The sequence below is a fragment of the Denticeps clupeoides genome, chromosome 17 (assembly GCF_900700375.1).
Source record: "Denticeps clupeoides chromosome 17, fDenClu1.1, whole genome shotgun sequence".
NCBI classification, from domain to species: domain Eukaryota; kingdom Metazoa; phylum Chordata; class Actinopteri; order Clupeiformes; family Denticipitidae; genus Denticeps; species Denticeps clupeoides.
Genome location: NC_041723.1, coordinates 5180722 through 5191094, shown reverse-complemented (window position 1 = coordinate 5191094; position 10373 = coordinate 5180722).

The following is a 10373-nucleotide window of genomic DNA, read 5'->3' as shown; positions in this document are numbered from 1 at the left end:
TTCCGGTCGATGCAAGTTGAACTCATGACACTACTTGTGAATTGTGAAACACACAATTCTTCCTTGAAGATGAATAGGCTGGCAGGTTGGTCGCCCCACCAACTACAACGATGTTCTGCGGCGCACTAAAGACTTCCTCTCAAGTGAAATGCATGCGGTACCAGGCCCCACCGAGGGCCGCTGTATATCAAATTGAGCCACGACCCACGGGCAACCGAGCCGTCGCACGAGAACGAGCCCACGGGCCACAGCCCTGACAACCGAAAAAGTTCGCAATGGATGGCCACGCAACACAGGGGAGCGCAAAACTGCAAAGCTGCACATTTCCCGCTGCTGTACAAATATGCTGACAAGCTACAGGGAGCTAAATAGGTCCTAAGAAAGGTGGCGAAAGTGAGGGAGATGGAAAATGAAAGCCAAATAAAGAGATAGAATTGAACAGCGAATAAAGGCGAGTGGGAAAGCATCCGTTCTTGCGCATTTCTGGATGCGCTGGCAGCCACTCGCTCAAAACAACGGCAGTTTGGGAGACATCAGGATTTTCTGCTTTTTGAGGGAGCGTTAGAGGTGCATCCATCATGGTTTAAATGCAAAGATTCAGGCGAATGGCCACAGTTCATCTCTGTCTGATAAACACACTGGTGCGGTGTGCAGAAAATGAAGGAAGGAAAGGCAGAAATGCATCTCAAGTTTGCCGTGTTTAGAGAATTCCAAAGCAAAATCCAAAATGTCTTTCATCGTGGAATAATACATAGAGATAGCAAACCAAAAGACAAATCAGCTAAATATTCATTCAAATTTCAAAGAATGCATCAGGAAGGTCGAGTCGACCGAAACGTTGCAATCTTCAGGTGTGTTTGTATACCAATCGATATTTATGTTCAGTTTACATGCATTTATCCAGCTCCTGTTCCCGGAAATCTGCACAAAGCTTTCAAATCTATAAACAAGGACACCATTAAACACACAGTGGGAGGGAGAGAGGACATTCAAAGGGAGATTTACGGTGCAAATACTGAGAATTAGCAGGAGAATTAGACGAGAATTAGCATTTGTGAGACAGACGATGGCGACTGAGCCTCTGGGCGAGGCGCCTGTTCAGTGCGAACAGAGAGACACCAGCCTGACAAAGCAGCATTCTCCTCTGTTCCATCTCTCATCACAAATCCCAAACAGCACACGCCCCCTGCTGGACAGGGGCGGAATAACAACCAACGCTGAGCTCCAGGGAGCATTCAAAAAAGCATAGAGATTATTGCTTTATGAGATTTTTGAGCAGATGATAGCCTGCGTGTGCGTGTGCCAACATTCACAGCCTACAAAAACTCAGCAGTGGGCCATTCGCCTGCCAAAGTGCTTTTGTTAAACCAGCTTGGTGCAAGAAACTTTGATTTCAAAGTGGACAGCTTCTTCGTTTAGGTTTAGTTTGTGAGCAGAACATGTGATTACACCACAAGTTCTATGAAAGGCACTCACTCAAATCCATGTAAACTGTGTGTGTGCGTGTGTGTGTGTGTGTGTGAACTCTGAACCGGCAGCATTTATACACTTTGACACAATAAGCTGTATTGTTGGGCCCCAGCACAAGGACACCAGTGCAGGACAATGCTGCACAGAATCAGATCAATAAAGCTACTGTCACTTTACAAATCCCACTACAATAACACACATTTTCTGTGCACACAGGGCCCCCGTACACCCGAGCACACACACACACACGCAGTCCTTTATTTCCTTCGAACAGCTGGAGAGCAGGCTCCTCTCTCTCCGGGGCAGTGAGCTAGAAAATCCTCTGTGAGCTTCCACCAATATTGATTGATCTGTTTAAAGGTGGTAATAAGAGGTAAGTGCGTGTGTACATTTCTCTGATGCTGCTCTATCACACACACAAACACACATAAATATACGTGATTTTATTTAATGAGCCAACAAAACAGCAAATTGAAAGGACACATATTAATTCCCTATATGGTGTCATGAAGTCACATTATGAAATCTTTAATTGCATTATAGAATGATTGTCCATAACATTGACCACTGACAATGATTTGCTTCTGATGCCTTAGTACCAGATACCCCTGCGAACCTTCAGAGCTTTAATGGAGCCCATGTCAGGGCTGTTTTAGTGGCAAAAGGGGTTATAATGCTATGGCTTAAGTGTGTATATGTATAATTTTTATGAAATGTAATATTTTTATTTTAGATGTGATTCTGGCATAAAACATCTATAAATTAGTTGTTTTGCACATGTAGCATGTATATTAAGCAATGTTTGCAGGCCACACAGGGCTTGGCCAACCATTAAACTGAAAGAAAAAGTACATTGAGCCATCGGCAGGTGCTCGATCTGCACATTCTTTAACGTTATCTGTGGGCTGAACTGTGTAATGGGGATTATGCAGAAATGCGGCTCTAAAAATGAACAGTGGGGGTTTGAAACATGAGCCTTAAAGTACAGGGGGCAGGTGCGTGCGAGGGAAGCAGACACCATGATTGAATGGGAATAGGTCAGAGATTGTGCCACTCATCAAGAGAAAGGACACAAAAGAGTCACTGGCCCGGTGGCCAATCATGACAACAATGGCAACAATGCCTGCATTAGCTAACACAAAGTCTTAATATTAGCTGACAAACCAATAACTGGCAGACTGGAAACAGTTTAGTCCCATGATTTGTAAACCAGCATCAAAACCGGTGTAAGCTGAATGGTCTGTGGCCTAAAATTCCTTTAAACCTTGGCCAGTCAATTAACATATAAACGCTTAATTAACAGATCAGATAGCGATTATCTCCACCGGTTTTTAACGTCCGATTCATGGGCCATGATTAAAATTTTGATCACACACACACACACACACACACACCTGTCACGTCATGTTACATCCCATTTATTCTACATTCATTTGCCAGTAATTACTTCTGGGTAACCTGTTAATGAACTAGAATTGTTTGCCAGTTATTAATAATAAATGAAAGCATTTATTGGATTTTGCTAAGACTGCACAGCTGATTGCATTTTAACATGCTTTTATGTATGCGGGCAGCCAGTGCACTTTGTGTCTTAAGGTTAAAATATGTACAGATGCATAGTTAAGACAAATATCTGACATTTGCCTGCAGGAGAAAAAAGTCGAGATCCATTTCTCCAGACGAAAATGCATTCGGATCAACTTGTGCACTCTGGCTGCCCAGTGGTTGCTTCTGAACGAAGTTAAGTGATGTTAAGATGTTTAGAATACTGGTAATTTTCCTTTTTACAGCCATACAGGCATTGAAAAGAATGATATGATTTTAAAGTGGCCTGGAGGGTCTATGATTTATTCCATTTTGCGCAGCATTTATTTGCAATAAATAATTCTAGCAATTGATCTAGAATTATAATAGCGTTTGTCTAAAAAAACTGGTCCACGCACGTTGCCCTTGCTGACATCCATCCTCGGTTAGGATTTGTTGGAGATACGGAGAATAGGATGTCTGATAACAGCTGCGAACGTATTCAGAGCAAACAGACAAACCCTGCTGTTAACACCTGCCCCCACCTGCCCCCACCTGCCCACCGCTCCCCAACCTCTTCTTGCCATACCTGAGTAAATATGTACTCTCCCAGCTCGCCCGAAAGTGCAGGGCCAGCTGGACCACAAGCATTTTATTTTTCATTACCGCTCGTCCCCGAGTCATAAAAGAACGATGAGTGTAATTAACACCACCGCCCCCCCCTGTAACAGGTATCGTGCGCTTTACACCCCCACCGTTCACGTTCATCTCGAGGCTCCGCGGCGGCTGCCGATGACAGGCCTGTCAACATATTTATATGGCGAGAAGATGACGGTGGCTATTTAGGCTGAGGCAGATTGCATTTCACATCGTATCAGTTCATGTGCTAAAGGCATGTGAGATTACAAAAGCCCTGATTGCTGTGCATTGTGTGTACGTTTGTTGTTAACAACAAAAATGCAATTAATAAGCTGTATTAGGCCTGACATTATGAAACCTTATACAAGGCTGTACTGAATGAACGTGGTAATGTAACACTGTGATTTCTGATTAATGCACAAGTTAAAAAGCACTCAAAACCTTTCACCTAATCTTGACCAGCACGAGAACACAAGTGAATCTGGTAGACATTGCACGTCAAAGTTGGACTTATCTGCCATGACCAGAGGTTAACTAGATGGTCCACCATCTTAACCATTTTTTCAGCAGGGCAAATGCCATTTGTAACGCTAACGTTACTTGTCATTTACGATACTGTAACCGCACGAATGGTGAATGTCACCTGCTCCATTTATTTAGGGTTGTGTGGAGCGGAACCAATGTTACGGAGGGTGTTGTTGGGGGGAAGGATTGGTGGAGAGGAGGGCGTGCGAGCGAGACGAGAGTACAGAAGAATGTGGCTGTCATTTTGAGTTCCCCAGTCCCGGAAAAGTGAGAGAAGGACTGAAATATTTTATTCACCACCCGTCAGCCAGAGAACCCGCCTTCGGAGCAGACCGGTAATCAGGTCCGGTCGCCCACACACACATTTTAAATATTACAATGCGAAAGCGAATGCCATTCCCATAGTTCCTTTACAGTAGAGAAGTACAGAGTTTAATTAAACAAACTCTATGTGTTGTGGGAATTGGGCTCAGCTTGAAAATGTAGAATTTGGACATATTGGTCAGAACTGAAACCACAGTGACAACAGTACGACTTTGTCAATCTCAAATGCACACACAGGATGCTATAAGATGAAAGTGGGACTGAAAGGGAGACGTGACCTCTGGCTTCCCTTCCTGTTGAATGAAAAACCGCGACCCGACAAAAGGCAGTAGCATCACCACACTCTTCCCCGCCTGGCCTTTGAAGTCCCCGCAGACTGAAGCAGAGCCTTGGTTCACATTCGGTTAATTAGGAAGCACGGCCTCCCACAATAGCCCCTCATCGCAGTGAAACCGAACCACGAAGCCCACTCAGGCCTCACGCCATTGTCCCCTCGCGGGCTGATAAGCATCGGAGACGCGGCCCACACAAACCCTGACGTTCAAAAAAAAGGATTTCGCTGGCTCTGTGTCCAGCCATGTTCATGGGATATCATGAAGTTAAACCGTTCACCCAAGCATGCATTCTAATGTGTGCCCGCGTACACACACAGACACACACACGCACGTACTGTCTTTCATGTGTACACACACACCATCTGTGATGCGGGAATGCAATACAGGAAAAATACCTGGGGCATACTTCCTTATTTATAATTTATAGTGTCATACACACTCTTTCCTCTATTACACATCACTCTCACACACACACACACACACACAAACATTGCTGTAATGAGGACCCAAGGGCAGCACAGCCAGATGGGTCAGTCTAAAACCGAGAAGGATGTTCCTTGTGATTTGATGTCTAAATTTATTGTAGGGCAGCCAGAGTTATTGCTGTTGTAAATCTGTGGCCTGCATCCACACTAAAATGATCTCGGTTTAGCGAGTGGCGATTATAAAACAGTGACGGTATACAGAGAGCGGAACGTTTACCTGGCACAGACACCGCAAAGTGGTGGCATCGTTATTTTAGCCTTGCATACTCTATAGGAGGTCAGCCTCCTTTAAAAGCATGCTCATAAACACACACACACACACACACACACACAGAGCTGGTCTCAAAGGAGACACAGAACATCAAGGCTGTTAAACAGCAAGCGACAGCAGCAGGGAGGAGGCAGGACGGGCTGGCAGTCCCATCTGTAAGCTGCCGGCAGATGTCTCACTGTCACACCTGTCTCTCCCGTACAGTGTCTGTCTACCTGCCCGGGTGCATTAAGCCTCGCTCCGTTCGCTCGTCCCCTCACTCTCAACCCTCTCCCACTTCATGGAAGCCATGTGTGGGTAACACACTCGCCTATGAACCAGGAGACCCAGGTTCAAATCCCACTTACTACCATTGTGTCCCTGAGCAAGACTCTTAACCTTAAGTTGCTCCAGGGGGGGACTGTCCCTGTAACTACTGATTGTAAGTGGCTCTGGATAAGGGCGTCTGATGAATGCTGTAAATGTAAATGTGAATGTTGCTCCAGCACCCACCCGCTGAAGTACTGGGGACCGTGTCATTTCTGCATAATCTCTGGTTCAGAAAAAAATGTCATTTCTAAAACATTAAAAGCCTACATGCTCAACCCAATGAAGTGTGTCTTGGATCTAATTGCCTAAAGTGCTTACTGTAATTGACCTGGACTGCCAGGCCCCAGCACAGGCCCAAAATTTGAGACCCCGTCTACGTGCCACCTGTGGAGCGTGCCAGTTGGCAAAGGTGCGCCAGAGCAAGCGAGGAGTAGCGACTGGCATATGGCATCCGGCGCTGCGGCTAAACCAGTGAGTAACAGCAGGCTCCAGAGTGGGCATGGAGTGAAATTCCACATCGCTGTTATGGTATTAGCGGATACGTGCCTTAATCTGGAAGCTTTCAGACTTTCAAAAGGCGCATCGTGCAAGAAAATGTGTGTGTTTTAAAAACATGAAGAGAAAAGCTTATTTACCCTGATCCTCAAGGGTCACATATTCTGCCTTGGTTTCTTTTCTCTTAGGACCTATCAATTTTTTTTCCTTCTCCACATCCAAATCAGAGGCTTGCTCGTGCTCGTACATCAGTGAGAGAGAAGAACAAAAGCGGCATATGGCCAGAGCCTGTGTGTAAACTGAACCCCAACAGATAAGATGAGCGTGTATTCAGCCAAGAGTTTTGCACTTATACTATACTAAACTTATACTAATAATAATATTCTGAATTTTAAGAGCAAATGTTACCTCCCTCATCTGTTGCACTTTGCACCAGTGATTAGGTGACTAAAATTACTCAGTAAAAGAAAAAGAGTCAGGGCCATGGATTTTTCACCAGTAAACATTAATAAACACACAAATACATACACAAGAATAAATTTATTGGGGCAGTGGTGGCCTAGCGGGGCAGTGGTGGCCTAGCGGGTAAGGAAGCGGACCCGTAATCAGAAGGTTGCCGGTTCAAATACCGAGCCGCCAAGGTGCCACTGATGTTCCACTGCACAAGCCACCGTCCCCACACACTGCTCCCCGGGTGCCTGTCATGGGTGATGGGGTAATGCAGAGGACACAATTCGCTGCTGTGCCTCACAATGACAATCACTTCACTTTCACTTTATTGTCCGGTGCTTGTGTTGCATACGGGATGTGAACCCTTCCATCAGCTCAGTTCTTTGACACTGACGCAGCCACCCATCACACACACCAAATGGCAAAGCATGAATTCCAAATGGACGGTTTGCTGCTTCTCTGTGTCAGTCAGCTAGAATTATATCAGGCGCTGGAACAGGGCAGAGAATGCAAAAAGTGGTTGTTTGAAATATTATAACGGAAGGTAATTAGATGACATACAGAGTGTACACTAAAGTGTTCATTAGGCTTCATAAATTGTGCTCCACCCTGGCATTGTCCAGTGGAAAATCATGAATCCGTGCCATGCTGGTGAGTGATTGATTTGAAAGGAAGCTCATTGTCTTTGGCGGACTGTTTCTATCAGGGAACGCCGAGACCCTGCTCGGGCAGGAAGCGTGAATACTGATCAGGCCGAATCAGCCCGGGCCAGATGAGCAGCTTCCAGACGTAGCTATCAGGTGACAGTCCCCCCCCTTAGGGTGTCCCGCGTCCCTGTGCCAGACAGCACAGCTGTTTTATATGCACCTGCTATTGAGTGTCCATGCTGATCAAATTCTAGCAGCCGTCAGTGGTGTTTGGTGATGACCTGCCTTGTAATTTATTAATCTGTCCTATCTAAAAGAATTTGGCAGCACTTCGTAATGGAGGCTAAATGAAAGGGGCTCCTTGTGTAAACAAAGAGTAGCATGGGACACTAGCAGGGGCACACACACACACACACACATATACACATTTACACACAGCTCCTCACACTCTGAGAGGGAACAGATTGAGTTCCCTAACCTTTGGCACCAGCTCTGTTTCAGCATCAAATGTGTGTAAAAGAAACCTGCTTCATTAATATAACAGAAATCATACACACACAGAGAGAGAGAGAGAGAGAGAGAAGCAGGTGTGTGTGTAAAACAAGACTCCTTCCTTAACCCAGCAGCACGTCGGTCACTGCATAATTGAGAGGCTAAATAGCAAATAAATATGGCATGGCCATTCAAAAGAGGACCGGGTCTTGTGTGTGTGTGTGTGTGTGTGTGTGTGTGTGTGTAGAGGTGAGCACTTAGCAGCCATGAGGTCAATCAGAGAAGCAGCCATCCTTCAAAGCAAAGCTGTTGCTATGGAGACGTGGCACACAGAGCGAAATGCGTGGAGCTCAAGCTCTCATATTTCCCTCAGCTCTTTCCCTCGCTCTCCCCCACCCTACCAATTTTCCCGAGAAGGAAAAAAAAAAGTCTGGCATCGGGGCTAATTACCCCTTTGAGATAAAGTAAGCCGGGTACTAGAACCTTCCCAGTGGGTAAACCGGCAAATTGCACCGAGTTTACCTCCTTACCTCTCAGCACAATTCATGATGCAAACACTTTGTACCCAAAAGTAGCTCTATGATGAAATCAGCGTAGCAGCAGTCACTTCAGCTACACTGTCTTCAAAATGCAGTTTGCTATTTGGGCATTGATGCTATGTCTAAATGCAGATATTATCAAGACCCCAAATCAAATCAGTCCACCCATACGCAAAGTGTAGGGAGGTACAAAACAATGGTTCTTCCAGGGACCTTGTTGCAGTATGCAAAGTATGCACAGCATGAAATCAGTAAATGAGTGGGTTTGTTTTTTTTATTAAAAACCCTTTAGATTATTCCTATCACATTACTATATATGCATTTACAGCATTTACATTTACAGCATTTTTCAAACGCCCTTATCCAGAGCGACTTACAATCAGTATTACTGACTTACAGTCAGTAGGGGTGGTAGTAGCCTAGTGGGTAACACACTCGCCTATGAACCAGAAGACCCGGGTTCGAATCCCACTTAATACCATTGTGTCCCTGAGCAAGACACTTAACCCTAAATTGCTCCAGGGAGACTGTCCCTGTAACAACTGATTGTAAGTTGCTCTGGATAAGGGCGTCTGATAAATGCTGTAAATGTAAATGTAAATATGCATGCATATGTGCATATTGCTGTACCAGGTTGTGGTAGCTAATGGAACTAACTAGTGGGATGCTGCATCACATTCAGCATTTCTGATATGGTATCTAATTTACATGAATGAAAGTTTAAGATCAGAAAATATTATTTTACTAATAAAAGTAAACTAGATTAGATTTGGTTGCTCTGGTTAGCTCATGAGCAGTTAATGCACAGACTGTTCACTTTTTTAAAAAAAACTGCATAGGGATTTCACCAGGCTAAATTGGGCCTTATGGGACACCATCTTAGCCTTGCATATAATTACACAGAAAGTGCTGCTTCTAGGCCCGGTGGACCAATCTGCATTACAGGAGCTCAGCGATCTGTTGGTTCCACATCAGCTCCATCCACCTGGTTAAGGTGGGCCAGGCTCTGAATAGACAGTTACTGCCATCTACTGGTAGTGTTGCATAAAAAATATTTTATAGACGTGGACAAAATTGATGGTACCCTTCGGTCAATGAAATAAAAACTCACAATGGTCACAGAAATAACTTTAATCTGACAAAAGTAATAATAAATAAAAATTATATGAATGTTAACCAATGAAAGTCAGTCATTGTTTGCTTCAACTGAGTTATTTTAAAAAATTAATTCATAGAACAGTTCTGGACACAATGATGGTACCCCTAACTTAATATTTTGTTGCGCCACCTTTTGAGGCAATCACTGCAATCAAACAATTCCTGTAACGGTCAATGAGACTTCTGCACTTCTCAGCAGGCATTTTGGCCCACTTCTCATGAGCAAACGCTCCAGTTGTTTCAGGTTTGAAGGGCGCTTGGAATTCCTTGATAGTCTTGAGGTTTCATTGTACCCTGCACAGATTCAAGACACCCCGTGTCAGATGCAACATAACAGAGCCTCCTCCATGTTTCACAGTAGGGACAGTTTTCTTGATTTCTTTTCTTTAATTTTTTTCGCCTTTGAACATAGAGCTAATGTGCCTTGGCAAAAAGTTCAATTTTTGTCTCATCTGTTCAAAGGATGTTCTCCCATACTTTGGCATATTCCAGTCTGGCTTTTTTATGATTTGTTTTCAACAATGGAGTCCTACTTAGTCCACTTTGACTCAAACAACGATGGATAGTGCAATCTGACACTGTTCTTTGAGCATGATGTTCACCTTGGATCTCTAAGATGTCTTTCTTGGCTCTTTTGTTACCATTTCGGTTATCTGTATCTTTCTGTGTGTGTGTGTGTGTGTGTGTGTGTGTGTGTGTGTGTGTGTGTG